The 19,370-nt window shown below is 37.4% G+C and overlaps 1 long non-coding RNA gene across 3 annotated transcripts; it reads left to right on the plus strand.

Moving 5' to 3' along the window:
• The first annotated feature begins 851 nt into the window (after nt 1-851).
• Nucleotides 852-4,088, plus strand: LOC107763902 (uncharacterized). Of its 3 annotated transcripts, none has more exons than XR_012704429.1 (5): nt 852-1,311; nt 1,404-2,798; nt 2,880-2,958; nt 3,531-3,564; nt 3,861-4,088. It is a non-coding gene; the product is annotated as an uncharacterized LOC107763902 (long non-coding RNA). The 3 variants fall into 3 exon arrangements; XR_012704430.1 differs by lacking the exon at nt 3,531-3,564 and having other exon boundaries at nt 854-1,311; nt 1,404-1,559; nt 2,382-2,798; XR_001643129.2 differs by lacking the exon at nt 3,531-3,564 and having other exon boundaries at nt 853-1,311.
• The last annotated feature ends 15,282 nt before the right edge of the window (nt 4,089-19,370 follow it).

Here is a 19,370-nt window from a genome sequence, read left to right on the forward strand (position 1 = left end):
CCCCTTTCCCTGCATGAGACTAGGCGTTGTCTCATTTTCTTGTATAAGCCTAAGCACTGCCTCCCTAATTGCATAAGGCTAAGCATTGCCTTTCCTTGCGCGAGACTAAACATTATCTCCACTATGCTACCTAAGACCTAGCACTATCTCTTTGGTCACCTATGGCTAAGCGCCGCCCTCATCTCATACAAGACTAAGTCTTGTCTTGTCTCGTCCTCGCATATGACCAGGCATCATATCCTTGCATTTCATGGGCTGAAACATCGCCATTTTGTCCAAAAGCGTCATAGTACGAAGGCATCACCCTCATAGCTGGGAGACACCATTCCATGGCATGAGGATCTCTCAAAATTGCACATCATTATTCAAAGGCGTCATAGTCTAGAGGCACCATCCTCATGGCCCGAGGACACCATTTCATGGCCTGCGAATCCCTTATCATACTCTTCATGGCCCAGGGAGTCATGGTCTAAGGACATCATCCTCACCGTCTAAAGACAACCTTCATGGTCCAAAGAGAATTTGCATCACGTTTAAACTTTCGCAATAACCCATATGTATATTCGCACGCACCATGTTTTAAGTTTTGCAGGTAACACTACAAGAAAAAGGTTCATTAGCGACCAATATTTAGCGGCGGTATATAAATCTGGTCGCTAAAAGTATACTTATAGCGACTAGTTTTATTTCTGGTACCTAATTCTAAATTAAATAATGACGGGACTGAATCTCGTCCCTATTATTATAAAATTCTTGTCCCTAATATGCAGAATAGGGCGGGAGTGCGAGACTTGAGGTGCCGCCCAAATTTTCTTCTAAAATTTTAATATTTTTATAAATATAAAGAGACAGAAACCTAGAAAAAGAAATAAAGAAATAGAAACACTTAAAAACATTCCCCAAGTCATCATTTAGGAACTAGGGTTTACTTCCCGTCTCTCAACATTTCTCTTAAAATTCCCAAACCCTCATCACTTTGACAACCAGTTCTGGTATTTCATCTAAATCTGTTCTTGATTTTATTGTTCAAAGTGACGATTTCCATCATCAATCTGTTCAAGACTATTTTACAGATTATTCAATTTTGCTAAGTTATTTTGGGTATTCTTTTCCATCACCAAATGAAGTCGGATATGTGCGATTGAGTTGGCATACTGTGATTCAACAAGTTATTTTTATGGCGAGGTCGTATCTCTAAGCCGTTTTGTAAAGAAGAGCTCACATGTTATTCATTTCAGCTTCCGCAGTGAAATGGGAAGGAGTTGTTTCATTGTGGTCCGAGGTGCTTCCAAGAGTATTAACTTGAAATTCGTAAGTTTTACTTCCCATAATTCTATTCTCTGTATCTGCTTCAGCTATGCTTGTATATGTGTGTGTTGACAATTTTATTTCTTGAATGCAAGATTTGATTATCTTTACAACTTTCTTAAGAGATGAAGTGTTCCAATCATCGGTTAGAGTTCCTTTCTTCCGCTCACTATTTTAGACTTGCTGGATTTTGTTGTTAATGCTTGTGGGTTTTGATTCATTTCATTTATGGGCGCAATGACTGATTTTTGGTATGTATTTTCATTGTTGCTCTTCATTTTGTTGATGGATACATGTTATCCACGTTTTTCCTAAAATTTGGTGTTTATTTTATAGTGCGCTTCTTAATATTATTATACCCATGTCAAATATTGCTACTAAACACTCCTTTACGTACTAAAAGGAAGCTTTAATTAACATGATTATTGTACTTTGTTACGAATTGATATTAGGTGAGGTGCTAAACTAAGCTTGCTAGTCTATGGTGATTATCAGGTTCATGTAGCTTCTTTTAAATATGAGTGATAATTATGTTTGCTAAAAGAAATTAAACTTGTGAACTTATTAGACAATGGCTATTTCAAGTGGTGGAAAAACTGTTTGCTGCTAGTGCTCTAGTAGATGGATTGAAGTTATAGAAAAAGTAAAGATTCATCCGCGCAAAGCCTTTGTGAAAATGATAGATTGAAATTGGTAATTTTAAAAATGTTGTTGTATGGTTTCAAGACATATTTTAAAGAAAATATTGAAATTTTAGGAAAATGTGGTATTAAAGTTGAACACCTTGAAAGAGATGTGTTTCTGGTTTCTCCACAAGGAGGTTACTTGAATAAGTGAATCAGTGTTGTACTTGTAGTTCTATAAGATTTTATGAAGATATTTGATCTTGGTGCAATGGTTGTTAAGGTTATCTATTGATAAAGGTGGCGGTTCATTTGTGAGGGATGTTTCACTCTTGAAATGATAGACTTTCTTCTTACAATCTGGATCAATTTTTAATTTTTCCTTGTTCTCTTTATCCACTTTTATTGATTTCATTGCTGGCTCTCAGTTTGTTTTTGCTACTCATGTAGGTACAATTTACTTTTGGACTGAAACTCAACCTTACACTCTATATCATGTCATAACCATTTAGTTGAAACTTTAGTCTTCTATTCTCTGCATCTCCGTGTCATACGTCACTCTGAAGTTCGCATGTATCTTCATGATATAATCTTATAACAATTTGGGATACATTTCTTAGGTTCTCAAATATGGTTTTATTTTTGTTGTAACACTGCAACGTTTCATGTAGTACATCTCAAACACTCATCTGGTTATGTACTCTTTTTACTTTTATGAACAATTTATACCCTTTGATATGGGAGTATCAACCAATAGAGTATTATCGACAAGGTGTGCATACCCAAAGCCATTTTCTCTTTATCTCTCACTTTTGTGTTTAGCAGCAAAATCAAAGCTCACTGTGTGAAAGCCGTATGCGGAAAAAGGTACAAGAAATTTTGCGTTTTAAAATTCAATTATATGGAAGATAAATTCCTTTTCTTGATTCTCTTCCCTTCTCTTTCCAGGAGTAAGTTGAGTAGCTGAAAACAATGCCATTTGAAGTTAGCACAACTTGAGCTGAAACTTGAGAGAGTTAGATAGCAGGTCCAGAAATTTCTTTCACAAATTCTTGTAAATATTATGTTTCTTTTACTTGTAAAAAAAATATCTATGTGTGCGCGCATTGATCATTAAGGAAGTGCTAATTATTTTCTCACAAGTTAATGGCTAATTTCAAGGACAACAAGTTTTAGGTTCAAGTATAGGATAATTGTCAATAGTTTATTTTTTATTTTTGCATCAGCAGATTTACCCTGATCTGTGTTGAGTGATCTGGAAATTTGCTACATTGAACTGATAGGAACATGAATCCCTCATAGTTTCTTGTTTATAGCAGAACCCAAAATATGATTATGATAATGGGAAAAGTTATAAGGCACTGATTTTGATTTTTTTTCTTAAATATTTCTGTGCCAGATATTCTCTAAAGGAAGATGTACTTTAAAAGTACAATTTGTTTGTTAGTAGTTTATATAACATAATGTTATTCGATCTTATAATTTGCATCCTATCTTTAAATGTATTAAATAATGAGGGCTGATTCTCATTAACGCTATATTATGGACTTTGGATGATTCTGATTAATGCTAATGTTGAACTTAATCTTTGTTTCTTAGGTCGCGTGACACTTACAACTTGGGGTGTAATATGGTAAATAATTATCTGATTGTCTCCCTCTAAGCCTATGGAACCAATTTTTATATAATAAGATGTAGTGCTCCTAGTCATTGATGAAACAAATGCACTTTTTGAGTCTCTTACAGTGTTTTAGTTGCAGACATGGCTATTTTGTGTTTTATTTCATAATGCAAGTTTCTTATATGACCAAAATATTGTTATATTGTAATTAGTTTGTGAAATAATGTAGGTCTCACAATTAGTTACCCAATCTTTCTGGTTGATTATTATAGTTTTTCTGAAGTGAATTCATTTCATACTTCTCATAGGGGTCTTGAAAACTTCAGTTTACAAGTGAAGATGTAGATTTTGGAGAATTCAAGTTGACAAGCTAATTATCAGTTGCCGAGAACTATAGACAACAATTCATTTTATTTGCAAATGATGTTAATTTGTTTTCTTCCCAAGGGGTGCGTAAATGATACAGTACAAATGGAATGAATCCTTTCTTTTGTTATTTTACAAATATATATATGAGCACATTGTTGATAAGTTTGACTACATGCATTCATTATATACATTATGAATGGAATATTATTTCGGAAAAGCACGACATAAAATACATTTGTTTAGGACAACATTTCATAAGATCTTTAAGGACCAGACATTTTCGTCCTCAAAGTCCTATTAGGACCTGTAAAATCTGGTCGTTGTAAATTAATAGGCACTAGATGCAACATCCAACATTATTTTTTATCATTCATTAGGGACCAGAAATGTGGTCCCTCAAAGTTTTTAAGGACCAAAATCACACCAGTCCTTAAAGGTTTTTAAGGACCGGTCACTAAATCTCGTCGTTATTGACCATTAGCGGCGGAGCCTCTAGCGACCAGAATCAAACTTTTAGGGACCATTATTCTTGTCCCTAAAGGCGATTTTCTTGTAGTGTAATCCAGGAGGTAACCGTTCTACAAGCGGGAGCAATCTTCGCTCCGATTTTCGTTCATAACATTCACATCCTTTAATTGTTTCAAACGTAATCAACTACCAGTAATTTCCTACCTTTTACTCTGTGACCGTTCAGATTTCTGCCTTGTGACACATCTGTAACGTTTCAAATTGACATTCACGACTTCGCATAAATTCATCCGATACTATCACACCCAAAAAGAACCCTCTTCGAAACATGCAAACATTTCGATAACAAGTCCATCGGTTTCATTCACCGTTGGATCCAGAACTACACACGACCTGATTCCCGTAATACCAGGGATATGTAAGAAACTCAGGAACCGGGGTTCGGCCTCCATTTTTTCAAATCACATCATTCCTTACTCAATTCGGCCAAATTGGTCATCATTTTCTTTTACCCGATAACTTTTTCATCATTCCCGGGTAAAGAGGAGCAGCTGTTGATACCCAATTTTGCCCTCATATTTTCTCAAATAGTATATATACTTTCAAAATATCATTTTTTGCATTATTATGCAGTTTACAAAATCTATACAAGCATTGTCTATAATTTTTCATAATTTTTAGAGCTTTAAAATCGATTTTCTTGCATTTAAATTACTGAAATATTTATTAATTATTCCTTAATTTTATTCTTGTGATGACCTAATCATCTAAAATTATTATTTGCATCTATAATACATGTTTCAAATATTTTTTACTTAATTATATTGTTATTCTTAGGCTAGTTGCACAATCTTGCAATAATAGCCTATATTTTGCATTTTTATTGCATTTATCATTTTATTCCGAGTCAAAATAATATTTTACATTTTTATAATATTTTACTATTGTTTTAAAGTATTAATTTTCATAAATAGTATTTCTATATATATTTATTTAGCTATTTTTATTAAATTATTTCTCTTTTAATCTCTTATTTAAAAGCTGGCCCAATCTTTTGAGCTATTTTTCGGACCAAACAAACCCAAATCCCTAGCCCAATCCTCAAGCCCAACCCCAAGCGACCCTGCCTAGTCCAAAATCTGACCCAACTCATTTTTACAGTGTTTCCTTGTTTGTTTGCTTGATTTCTACTACTATATAAACACCTCCCCATTCCCCTTTGAAACAGACATTTTTCACGAGTTTCACTAAAAACTAAAGGCTGTCACACTATTATTCTCTTATTCTCGTGTTCTATACTTTTTCACTTGGCCGGCTGAAAGCTAAGGCCACCGGAATTTGATTTTTCAATTTTTCTTAGTGCGAGCACTGCTCGGGGTTCGTTTGAAGCCTTTGGGAACTCTGACGCACTAGGATTCTGGGTTCTATTGCTCTTTGCTGATTTTCAGAGTATTGTGGAGTTTGTTCTTTCTTATTTGTCTATTTGTTAAGTGATAACTGGTAAGTTCCTTAGCTTTCGCAATGTTATTCTCCTGTGTTCATGATTTGCATATTCATACCTCAGAAATTTCAAAACCTAATGTGTTTCTAGACCATCTCTATGTGCAACCTTGTTAGCATTGAACTCGTTTTATGATTTGAACTTCTTTAGCGCTTGATTTTACCTAAATCTGCTAGTTTTGAGATATATTTATGCTTAACTTGAATAATTTTGGACTCTCTTAAGTTCGTTTAGCCTACTGTGTTGGTACCTGAATGTTTACATTTACTACGTGGCATGAGTTTGCTTCCCTGCTTTGTTCTGGGTTCCTGTAATGACTGACTCGTATCTATAATGTGTCATAATCTATGACCTTCACTCTAGCTATGACCTGCTCCCATACTATTTTGTCACTCATTATATCTTCGGTTTGCCTAATCCTGTACCCCCTGGTGATTAGTTGGGACCTTTAGAGTAGCCATCTTAACGTGTGATTCCTTATAATGTTTGATACTGTTTTGTCTTAGTGATATAAGTTGGCATGTCTACTTTCTAGTTTGTGATGGATATTCAACATAATTTGGACCCCTAGGCTTTAAATTATTTAAGTTAGTGCTCTACTTTAGATTCGTTTGGCATTGTGCACCATTGTATGTTAATCTTGTAGTCCCAGAAAACCTAATTCCCCTTCTTCTTACAAAATGTTTACTGCCCAATATGCTCAGTGTTTGAACTTGTGATATCAACCTGTCCATTGAGTTTTTTGCTGATTCTCTTTGCTTGTATGTTCTTTGTTCAATCACCCCTGCTATGTCTGCTTCTAAAATATAAGTGCACCTCTTCAAACTCTATCACTTGATCACTGTCATCTCACTCTCATTTGTTACGTACACTACTCTGAATCTATCAATCTGGGCCAGCTGAAAGCCAAGGCCACCAAAACTCTCTCTATTGACCTCCCTAGTGTGAGCACTGCTCGGGGCCCATTTGAGACCCTTGTGAACTCTGACACACTAGGATTTGGGGTTCTTTGATCACTTTTATTGCTGATGGAACTTGAGCTATCTTTGGCATTTAGCTTTACTTGCTCACATTATTGGTATAATCTGCAAACTGGGTTGTGTAAGTGATTTCTGTGTAATTCAATATTTGGGTCATATGGGCAATTTGTGACTGTTTGGTTTGGCTTGAGTTCCTCTATGATTTTTGGGCTGTGCTGATGGGCATAGTCCCCTGTTCGGATCTGGGCATGCTATTTGCGAAGAAGGGGTTTGTTGAAGGCCCAAGCAATACTGGGTATCTCCTTTGGGCCTGCTGCAAGCCTGCTATAATTTCTTGTGTAATATCTGCACTTATATTCCTCATCCGGTCTATAATAATTTTTTAATAAACAATCGGGGTGTTAGTGAAATTGGGAAAACTGTATATTCTTATGTTTGCATGAAAGGGTAGAAAACATGCCTATAAGATTCGTATGATTTACTTATTATTTTATCCAATCTGCCATATGTGCTATTTAAATATCCATGTACACTAGTATAAATTATGCCATTAGGGGAATCACACACTCACACAACTTGTTTACTATCAAAGTATGAGCGTAAATACTCTATTTATTCCCATGTCTACTACTATATGTCACTAGACATCATGCCTATAGGAAACAAATGCCAATAACCATCCTTCAATTTGCATAACGGCAACATGTTCATTAGATACCATGCCTATAGGATTATACTAGCTTATGCTCTACTCGTCCTCATTTAGATATCATGTCCATAGGTTCTTAATTGATTCATCAGTTACTGTTATATCTATTGCTCGCCTAGAAAACATGCCTATAGGGACGAAGTGTTACAAAATCAGTTTTCAACTGCCAACTATTAGAACCTATCTATAAAATACTGCTACTCGCTTAGAAAGCATGACAATAGGATGAAATACGAGTAATTTTGAGTATTCCCAATGGTTTTCATTCCCCCTATCGCGTAAATCACTTAGAGACCATGTCTATAGGTTTTAATAACTTATAATCTGTAATTTTAATAAACAGCATAACAAGACCTGATACTCTTAAACTGAGTAGTCGTTTAGAAACCATGTCTATAGAGCTTAATGACTTCAATTTGCCTCAATTCTGAAACTATCTAGTACCTAACGTAGAAATCTGTTTGCGTGCATTTATTGTCTAAGTGTGGAGGCTAACTTGAGCCTTTAATTGTCCTTAAGTGAAGTCCTATTTGTTTTGAATGTCGCTTAGTTTTTTCATTTTAAGAAGCCTAAGTAAAGTCTAGAACCACCCAAATAGAGGTCCAATGTCTCCTGGACCATAGGCATGGGACAGGTAGTGCACACATAGGACGCGACCTGGAATTGAATTAGAACGTTCTAAGTAAACAACTTCAACATAGTAATCGGGTAGCAGGAGATAATAGTCTGTGCCCGCTGAATAATATGAGTAACTCCTATCTAAAAGGAGTTACGAAGTATTATTTTATGTTGCACGGGGTGATCCTTTAGGCTAAAAATCTTAGGACCCCCTTTCTCTTTATACACTTAAGTCATCTAATATAGACCGTTATAGTTGTATCCTTGTAGTCCTTAAGATTTGTACCAATTCTCATTGTGTTATAATGAAACTCTTTGACCTTTTATTCTATTTGTTTATTTAATCATCTTGCCTAATTATAATCCACATAGTCTTAAGTCCGATTGGGACCCACAGTTGTGGACCTCAAAGAGTGCCTAACACCTTCTCTTTGAGGTAATTTGAGCCCTTACCCGATCTTCGGTGGCGCTGACTAGTCAAATAGAGTTATCTATACAATAGGTGCCCTAATGCGCCTTAAAAATCGTTAGGTGGTGACTATTATCTTTTAACACTTTACCTCCTACTCAAAAGCGTTGTCGTAATGTCGAAGCCCGCTTTCGCGAGAAAATGGGACGCGACAAATCTCCCCTAATATTTTCAACCAATAACAACAACAATATTTCCTTGGCTCTTTTGTCTATACACAAGATTCTTTATTCAAGGCACGGTAGCCGTATTTAATATTTCACACTTTTATTCCTTCCCTCTCATGTATCATCATCATAAATATCAACATATATACTATTCCAGAAATCACAATTTTAAGTTCATTAGAAATGAACAATTTAAGCACAATAGATTCCCTTCCGAGAAATGGAGTACAATAATTGGCAATTGATGCGCAAGTTAAAATCATCAACAAGTAACGCACCATTTATTCTTGAAATACTTTTTTCCAAGAAGGGCAATACACAATTTTCACTCATGAATATGTAAGAACGCAAAACACATTGAAAATACTCACAAAGCATAACATTTGTTAAAACAACCACATATGGGCATGACTTGAGTTTATAAGCTTTTAGGCAATTCTATTTTCGAAGTTAATTCAGAATAGTTGAATCAAGGCTCATTTCATAACCTTTCTCACATCATTTCATTTCATTGGCACCATTGGCCACATGCATAACTTTCACTTATATCAATCATCACATTTCATACTTCTTTCACATCTTTTCATTTCATTGACAAAATTGGCCACAAGTATAACTTTCACTCTTGGCACGTTGGCCACACTTTATATCCCTAATTTACTTATTTCAGTTCCAACCATCTTTATAGGTTATCAACAGTAAGACATTTCCAATCAAGACTTTAGGTATACATAAGAGTCTTAAGCATATTGAGTTTTCTCGCACAATTTGGCATCATAACCTTCATTTTGAACACGACTCAAAGATATAGCATTTTAGTACACATATCATTCTTGAAAACATTCCCAAAGGATAACATAATGTGATTGGAACATTCGGAACAAGTTTTGATTACACAATTCTCATCACTTTATTTATTCGGGACAATCGAATTTATTGGGAACAACTCAGAACATAGAATAAGGAACTTGAGACAACCATACTTGAAACCTATGAGAACATCATTGAATTCAATTCTAAGAGAGTATTTTTGCCAACATACCTCATCTGAGCTTCCTCAAACTCTAAAATGTTCTGGAATTCTTAGCAACTTCAATCTCTAGGATGAAGACCTCGTGGGTTATCCTTGTTAATCTTCCAAGATTGGAGCATGAATTGAAGAACAATTATTGAGGAACACCTACTGACTCTAGGGGTACTCTCTCTCACTGTAAAATGTCAGATTTTTGCTCAAAAATGGCCCAAAGCATGTATTTAACGAAGTAGGGTCGGGTTTTAAAAACCCAAAAATGGAGCTCCGGAACGAGGTCTGCGATCGCATAATCGATATGCGGATTGCTTATCGGCCGCATAATTGGTGTCCAAAACTGGCAAAAATCTGCCTGGGTTTGCGGTCACTATGCGGTCCGCAGACCTGTTCTGCGGTTGCATAATGAACCGCAGAACAGTTCTGCAGTCACATAGTCGACTGCAGAATGGCATCCAAAACTGCCCCTCTCCTGCCTCACTGTGCGGCCATTATGCTGTCCGCAGAGTGATTCTGCGGTCGCATAATGGACTGCAGAAATGCATTTCTCTGCCAAAATTTTTCCTTTATCCCTCAGTGTATTGTTCAACCCAAAAAGAATTTATACAGTCCTCAAACACGTAAGCCCAATGCGGCACCACGAAATATTATTTTCTTTTTGAAAATTTAACGGGGCTTTACACTTAAATACTTCAAAATTTTCTGGGGTGTCTATGGGCGCAGGTGCGGAGCCACAAAAGTGGCAGTGTTATCGCAGAAACGTGAAGGGGAGCTGGGCGTGAGGATCGCAGATGCGGGTGCTTGGACGCACCTACGCAACTGCAGAAGTGCGATCACAGATGCGACCATGGCCATCGTAGTAGCAGCCTATCTCGTAAATGCGAGCCTTTTTCCCGCAATAGCGAAGGTCGCAGACGTGGCCTCTTGTATGAAGATGCGGAAGACACTGGGCAAAAGCTTAAATTCAGGGTTTCGCTATTTTTAGCCATTTTAGGATTTTGGAGCTCGGTTTGGGCGAGTTTGGAGAGGAATTTTTCCACACAACTTGGAATAAGTGTTCTTGACTCTCTTGTGATTATATTTCATGAATTAATTTTTATTTTAGGTGTAAGATTATCGAAACTTCAAGAGAAATCGAAGGAAATTTCTATAATTTCATATAACAAATTTTTGAGTTTTGAATACCGATTTGGAGTCGGATTTGAGTGAAATTAGTATGGTTGAACTTGTCATTGGATGGGTTGTCGGATTTTGTGAGTTTCATCGGATTTTGAGATGTGGGCCCCACGAGCAATATTTTGAGTGTAATTTCGGATTTTGTGGGAAAGCATAAGTATTTTGATATGGGATTAATTCCTATAATTTGTGTGGACCGAATCAAATTAATTGTGACTAGATTCGAGCCGTTCAGAAGTTTATACGTACAAAATGAAATTTCTGGAGCATTGTTTAGCTTGCTCAACATGGGATTCGGCTTATTCGAGGTAAGTAACTCTTCTAATCTTAGAGCTGAGGGTATGAACCCTGATTATACGTGTTATGTGTTTGGTGTTGAGGTGATACACATGCTATGTGACGGGCGTGCACTATGTGAACTGTGATTTCGTTATTTCTGTGGTACTGTGTAGTTACCTGAACTTATCTGTAATCATGAAATCTCTATGTACTAGAGTTATCGAGCTATGATTCATGTTAGAAGCCATGTCTAGGCTACATGCTTATCTTGTTAGGACCCACTGAGGTCATTTCTGCTGTTGAGTTATCTTGTTTCATTGCATTACCTACTCAGTCATACGCATTCATATGCATATCATATCTCAGTCTCTGTTGTTGTTTATTGATACATCATATCATCATGTTCGGGCTAGTTTCATGACATTGTGAGACAACGAGAGAGAGAGACTAGAGAGATTGATGACTGAGTGAGGCCAAGGGCCTGATTATGAGTGACATTATATGATCGGGCTGCACTCCGCAATAGTTATACTGATTTATGATAGCGCTTGGGCTGAAGGAGCCCCTCCTGAGTCTGCACACACACCTAGTGAACGCGATTGCTATTATTGAGGGACGGATCTTCCTTGGACATGGATCTTGTCTGAAGCATTATATACATGGAGATGGATCTTCTTCATGGGCTGGATTGGCCCTACTCGATACTGAGTGACTGATGAACAGTTGATGTGTATATTCCGGGATAGATCTTCCCTAGGCCGGATTGGCCATATACATTACCGAGTGATTGAGAATGATGAGTGGAATGTGTGAGAAAGTGAGATTGAGTACTGTGAGAGTGCGAGTACATGATTTCATCTATGAGATACATTGCATTGATATGCACACATGACATACATGCATAAAGATGTATTTTTCTAATGTTGTACAGTATCACGTCATTCATGACTTCTCACACATGTTGACATATGGGCATAGTGATGCATTTGTTTTACACTGTCTATCTGGAAAGAAAATAAAACATCTTAATTATTATTGAAAGGATTTTTGGAAAATTACTGTTTTCAAACTTACTGATATTTTTGGCAACTTCGGTAACGATTTGGGTTTTCACTGATATACTTGAAAGGCATAACGATTTTCAGAAATCATGATTTAGGTGAGTATTTTATATTTGAGTTATCTCTTTTATTACTTGCGTTATGTTGCTATGAACTGTTGTTGGTTATTGGAGTCGGACTTTGACCTTGGTACAAGCTCGTCAATACTTTCAACCTAAGGTTAGGTTTGTTACTTATTGAGTACATGGGGTCGGTTGTACTCATACTACACTATTGCACCTTGTGTGCAGATGTTGGCTGGTGATATTGCTGTGTTAGTTGGGAGATGGATTTGAAGATGTACATGCGTTCCGGTTGTAGCTGCCTCTTGTCCATGATAGTCTTAGATTTATAAAACTCTATTTATGTACTTTTCAAATAGATGATGTATTTACTTCATACCCGCTTTGTATACTCTATTCTTAGAAGTTCATGATTTGTACTTTCAGTCTTTAGGGAATACATAAGATTCATAAATTTGTTTACTTAATTGATTTATTAATTGTTATTGGAATTAGTTAGTGGTTAATTGGCTTACCTAGCGGGTTGGGTTAGGTGCCATCATGACTAGTCGGATTTTGGGTCGTGACAATGTAGTATCAGAGCCTTAGGTTCATAGGTTCTACAAGTCATGAGCAAGTGTTTAGTAGAATCTTGCGGAATTAATTCAGCTTGAAATATAACCCTTTGAATTCCTTCCACGCATTCGTGTGCGAATATGAGCGCTCAATATTAGTTGTGTATCACCGACTTATGATTTCAGGGATGACGTGCGGGATGTGTATTCTGTGTTTTGGTGATAGGCCAGTCTGGAGGACTTGAGGCCATGTTTGGACCGTAGCTTAGGCTTGATAGCTTCAGTTGTAACTTGTACATTTGGACTCATATGCCTGGTAGTGTCCCTATGAGTGGAGCTTGTGGCTCGAGGAGCGGTCGGATGGCTATATGATGAGGATGATGCGATTGCAGGATGCATAAAGATGGATTGAATGTGATGAGAAGTGTTTCCTTGGAATGTAAAGAGGACCATTGGGTGCTTGACTTTCGTTTGATGTGACGTACAATCTCGAATTGTGAGTGTGTTGAAGGATCTATCATGCAGTTTAATTGTGGAGAGAATTATTTTTTCATGTCTTGTTAATGAGTTTGGACTCAGGAAGATTAAGTGGTTGCATAGTAATTGTGGATGCGAAAGGGCATAACAAGATGCTAATTTGAGGCTAAGCAGGTGGGTTACCCCCTGCGGAGTAATCTACGTAAGTGTGTTCCTTATAATATGAGTGAAGAGTTTCTTTTCTGCTAGCGAGGCGTATGTGTTGAGATTTGAATTTGAATCTGGTTGAGAAAGTTGACTTGACTGTCACGAGAATAAATACGAACTTAGCGGATGATTGAGGTATTTTATAGTTGGTATTGCATGAGCATGAAAAGAATTTTCGTTGGACCGACTGCAGTATCATGGTGGTAATACGTTATGGGTATTGTGAGTTATCGTATGTTTTAATCTATGACTTTGAGCCAAGTGGGGGAGCTTGCTATTGACGATTTGATTTCATGGTTATATGTTAAATTTTAGTTTTGGTCAGAAGCATACTTGTGGATTAGTTATGACTTGTAGAGGTTGAGATCGAGGATGACTCAAGTACTGAAATTCCTAAATACGGGTTATATTATGCTTTATGAGTGTATGAAAATCATGGGATGAGTGAGTTGTTATTTGTGAATGATGTAGTGCGCACGGAGTATGAATTTGATCAGTGGTGTTAAGGTAAGATTACCTCTTTAAGTGTTGTTGTGATAATGGGGCACGTGTCTTTCATCCAGTTTGGGCGGTATAATTTTTAGATTTGAGCAAAGTGGGTTGACTCTCGAGAAGGTGCTAATGGATTCAAAAATGTATAAGTGGCAATTAAATTTTTTTTGGATTTGTATAACGCTAGAATTAGTTATTAACATTGGATAGTATCGAGACTTGCGGTAATTCTGTATGACTATGGATTATATATTTCAGTATAAGAAAGGGAAGAGGAACATTTTTAAATTTCACATAAGGTCTTTCAGAGTGGATGTCTCGGTTGTGGTATTTATGTGGTGCTGAATAAGAATACAATGACTTATGGGCCTTAGGGCGGTGTGATTTTATGTTAAGATGTCTTGTAGTGAGCTTTGGGTGAAGATCATAGTGTTTTGACCATGATAAGTGTCAACTTGAGGGTCATTCAGAAGAAACTCGGAGAAAATAAGACAACTGGGTAGTAGGCTAGACCAACATTGTAAGGGTATGCTCGGTTCTTTTGGGTAATTATTATATGGTGAGGCTCTACAGATGTTTTGATGGAAATATTCTTGGGTTTGGTGAAATGCGTGGCTTGGTCGAGTCAGAGGAATGCAATTCGGATAGCTTGGTTATGTGCAAATGGGTTTCAAAGTATTTTTGATGCTTTATACCATGGTTTGAACCGAATATTTTCTACAGGTGTGGGGAACGGGTTGTGCATTGTGATTTCCTCCTGGAAAGAAGCAATAGGAAGGATTCTAACTGACCGGATCTGTATTCTACTTGTGACTCAGAATGATAATGAGATTCTTGTACTTTTCACATGATGGCAAGATAGATGTTATGTGTTGTGCGGAAGTTAGATTTACATGTACAAGGTGGTAGTTCAGTCTTGAAGGGAAGGTTACGAAGTTTGGGCAGAATGGTCATGAATTCTTAGACAACATGGGCGGTTCCAAATGACTAGATGAATACTATTACTACTTGTTGTTGCATGAGAAGTGTGCGTATTTCAGAAGGCGCATTGTATTTTGACTTACGGATATTTAATTAGTATTGAGGTACTCACATGGTTGATAAATTGCTGATACTCAAAGTATTTCTATGTGGCACAGAAGAATTATGGAAGTATTCCTTGTGTGATGATCGTGCATGAAAGATGTGTTAGTCATTCAAATACTAGAATTGGGATCAGTTATGATGATTCATGTGTCCTATAAACTTGCAAATTGGGAGTTTTCAAAAGCATATTATTTAAGGGTTGTGACCTATTTGAGGTGAGTATTTTATTTAAACTCAGTTAAGGCACTAGTTGCGTTAATTAATCGTAATAGCTATGCGCTATGAGTGTGCATATAGGTGAGGTTTGAGCCCATGTGCGGGCATTGGGGAAGGTATTCATACTCGGAAGAATGCTTAGGCTATAATATGCCTAGAGTTGACTGTTAAGCATAAAGTTATAACGTTTCACGTATTCGTACCTTTGTGGAGAACTATCTGGGCTATACTTGAAGTTATAAAGAGGCTTATTCCCTGAGAAAACTTGGTAGTTACTATTTCTGCATAAACTTGCCGATTTGAGTTGCGATAGTAGACTTTGCACATGCCTACACTATGGCGTGTTATTTTTACCAGTCTAGGAGCATGAGAATCTTATTTCATTATCATATACATGTGTACTTATTTAATTGCTCCTGTATGATATGCTGGGACTAGAGGTCGGTGACTATGCCGTGCGGTTGATGTTAATGTGAGCTCTAGAAGGGCTGGTTACCATTGTTAGATTCATGTGTCTTGGTTATACTATATATGATGAGCTTATAGCATTCAGTTGTGGTGGTGCTTGTTGAGCTTGCAATATGGTTCTATTCCTTGAGACATCTCCTATATTTGGGTACACGGATTGCGTAGTTGTGGCTTGAGTTATGCTGATATGGCGTGTCTGTGGGATTAGTTGTGTTTAATAATATAAGGTCATTGGACCTAGAATGGGTATTATCAGGTTTGATTACGGCATATTCGGGAGGATAATACTGAAAGATAGCTTAGAAAGTGATTATGGTTCTGGTTGGGGTGAGGGATCTCCATGACTTGTTGATCTGATAAGGGGTCATGAGATTTCTGCGTGTTTCTTTCATTATCAGTAGTGTACGAAGGTTTTGGAACGAGATTTTGTTTGATATAGGATTTAAAACCAGTGCCGTGTTGGTTTTGGAGTAGTTACTGTGATCAGGAATGGTTCTACGAGCATGCGAGTTGTGTAATATGTTAGGTGATTATATCCGTGGTTATGGTTATGGCTCGAAGCAGCTTGTTCAAACTTATACAGTGTGTAACTGTTAGATTCGAGTGTTGTAAGAAATTCTGAATGTTGGGAATTGAATTTCAAGGTTTTTGGGCTAAGGTTAAATTAATGATTTTCAGTTGCATTGTGTTGTCAGGCCTATATAGAATAGGGTGACGTGGGATCACCCCTGGGTATGTGCGACGTAAGATGGAATAGTGATGCGATGGCTTGGAAACAACTCATGGCACGTTCGAGGATGAACATATGTTTAAGTAGGAGAGAATGTAACAACACGGCCGGTCATTTTGTCTATTTCAGCCTCGTTCCCCCGTTTACTGTTCAATTTATGATTTATAGCTGTTTTATGACTTACCAGATTAATTTGTTCTGGTCCGGAAGGATTTCAGAGTGAAATGAGACACTTATTCTCATAATGGAAAGCTTAACTTAGAGAAGTCGAACAAATGTTGATTTCCAATAGCTCCGTATGGTGATTTTGGACTTAGGAGTGTGTCAAGAAAATTGTTTGGAGGTCCGTAGTGGAATTAGGCTTGAAATGACGAAAGATGAATTTTTGAGAAGTTTGACCCGGGGTTGACTTTTTGATATCAGGGTCGGAATCTGATTCTGAAAATTAGAATAGGTCCGTTATGTCATTTATGACTTGTGTGCAAAATTTGATGTTAGTCCGGATTGATTTGATGTGTTTCGGCACAAGATATAGAATTTGAAAGTTCAAAGTTCGTAGATTTTGATTTGAAGTAAGATTCGCCATTTTGATGTTGTTATATGTGATTTGAGGCTTCGAGTAGGTCTGTTTTATGTTATGGAACTTGTTGGTATACTTGGACCGGGTCACGGGTTGTCCGGGTGAGTTTCAGACGAGGTTCGGAACATTTTCATTTCATGTTGCATTGTGGAAGATTTCTGGTTCTGGTGTGACCGCACCTGCAGAGTGTTGGGTGTTAGGATCGCAGATGCGGGTGCTTGGACGCACCTGCGCAATGGCAGATGCAGTTTAAGTGCGCAGAAGCACGATCGCAGATGCGACCATGGCCTTCGTAGAAGCGGCATGTCTCGCAAATGCGAGCCTTTTTCCGCAAAAGCGAAGGTCGCAGATGCGACCTCTTGTCCGCAGATGCGGAAGACGCTGGGTAAGTGTTCAAAATAACTTGGGGTAAGTGTTCTTGACTCCCTTGTGATTATATTTCATGAATTAATTTTCATTTTAGGTGTAAGATTATCGAATCTTCAAGAGAAATCGAAGGAAATTTCTATAATTTCATATAATTTTTTTTTGAGTTTTGAATACCGATTTGCAGTCGGATTTGAGTGAAATTAGTATGGTTGAACTTCTCATAGGATGGGTTGTCGGATTTTGTGAGTTTCGTCAGATTTTGAGACGTGGGCCCCACGGGCGATATTTTGAGTGTAATTTCGGATTTTGTGGGAAAACATTAGTATTTTGATATTGAATTAATTCCTATAATTTGTGTGGACTGAATCAAATTAATTGTGACTAGATTCGAGCTGTTCAGAAGTTGATAAGCATAAAATGAAATTTTTGGAGCATTGTTTAGCTTGCTCAACATGGGATTCGGCTTGTTCGAGGTAAGTAACTCTTCTAATCTTGGAGCTGAGGGTATGAACCCTGATTATACGTGTTATGTGTTTGGTGTTGAGGTGATACACATGCTATGTGACGGGCGTGTGGGCATGCACTGTGTGAAGTATGATTCCGTTATTTCTGTGGTACTGTGTAGTTACCTGAACTTATCTGTAATCATGAAATCTCTATGTACTAGAGTTATCGAGCTATGATTCATGTTAGAAGCCATGTCTAGGCTACATGCTTATCCTGTTGGGACCCACTGAGGTCATTTCTGCTGTTGAGTTATCTTGTTTCATTGCATTACCTACTCAGTCATACGCATTCATATGCATATCATATCTCAGTCTCTGTTGTTGTTTATTGATACATCATATCATCATGTTCGGGCTAGTTTCATGACATTGTGAGACAACGAGAGAGAGAGACTAGAGAGATTGATGACTGAGTGAGGCCAAGGGCCTGATTATGAGTGACATTATATGATCGGGCTGCACTCCGCAACAGTTATACTAATTTATGATAGCGCTTGGGCTGAAGGAGCCCCTCCCGAGTCTGCACACACACCCAGTGAGCGCAGTTGTTATTATTGAGGGATGGATCTTCCTTGGACATGGATCTTGTCCGAAGCATTATATACCTGGAGATGGATCTTCTCCACGGGCTGGATTGGCCCTACTCGGTACTGAGTGACTGATGAACAGTTGATGTGTATATTCCGAGATGGATCTTCCCTGGGTCGGATTGGCCATATACAATACCGAGTGATTGAGCATGATGAGTGGAATATGTGAGAAAGTGAGATTGAGTACTGTGAGAGTGCGAGTACATGAGTTCATCTCTGAGATACATTCCATTGACATGAACACATGACATATATGCATGGAGATGTATTTTCCTCATGCTGTACGGTATCACGTCATTCATGACTTCTCACACATGTTGACATATGGGCATAGTAATGCATTTGTTTTACACTGGCTATCTGGAAAGAAAATGAAACATCTTAATTATTATTGAAAGGATTTAGGGAAAATTACTGTTTTCAATCTTACTGATATTTTTGGCAACTTCAGTAAACTATTTAGGTTTTCACTGATATACTTGAAAGGCAGAACTATTTTCATAAATCATGATTTAGGTGAGTATTTTATATTTGTGTTACCTCTTTTATTACTTGCGTTGTGTTGCTATGAACTGTTGTTGGTTATTGGAGTTGGACTCTGACCTTAGTACAAGCTCGTCACTACTTTCAACCTAAGGTTAGGTTTGTTACTTATTG

The sequence above is a fragment of the Nicotiana tabacum genome, chromosome 21, assembly GCF_000715075.1.
Source record: "Nicotiana tabacum cultivar K326 chromosome 21, ASM71507v2, whole genome shotgun sequence".
Classification (NCBI taxonomy): domain Eukaryota; kingdom Viridiplantae; phylum Streptophyta; class Magnoliopsida; order Solanales; family Solanaceae; genus Nicotiana; species Nicotiana tabacum.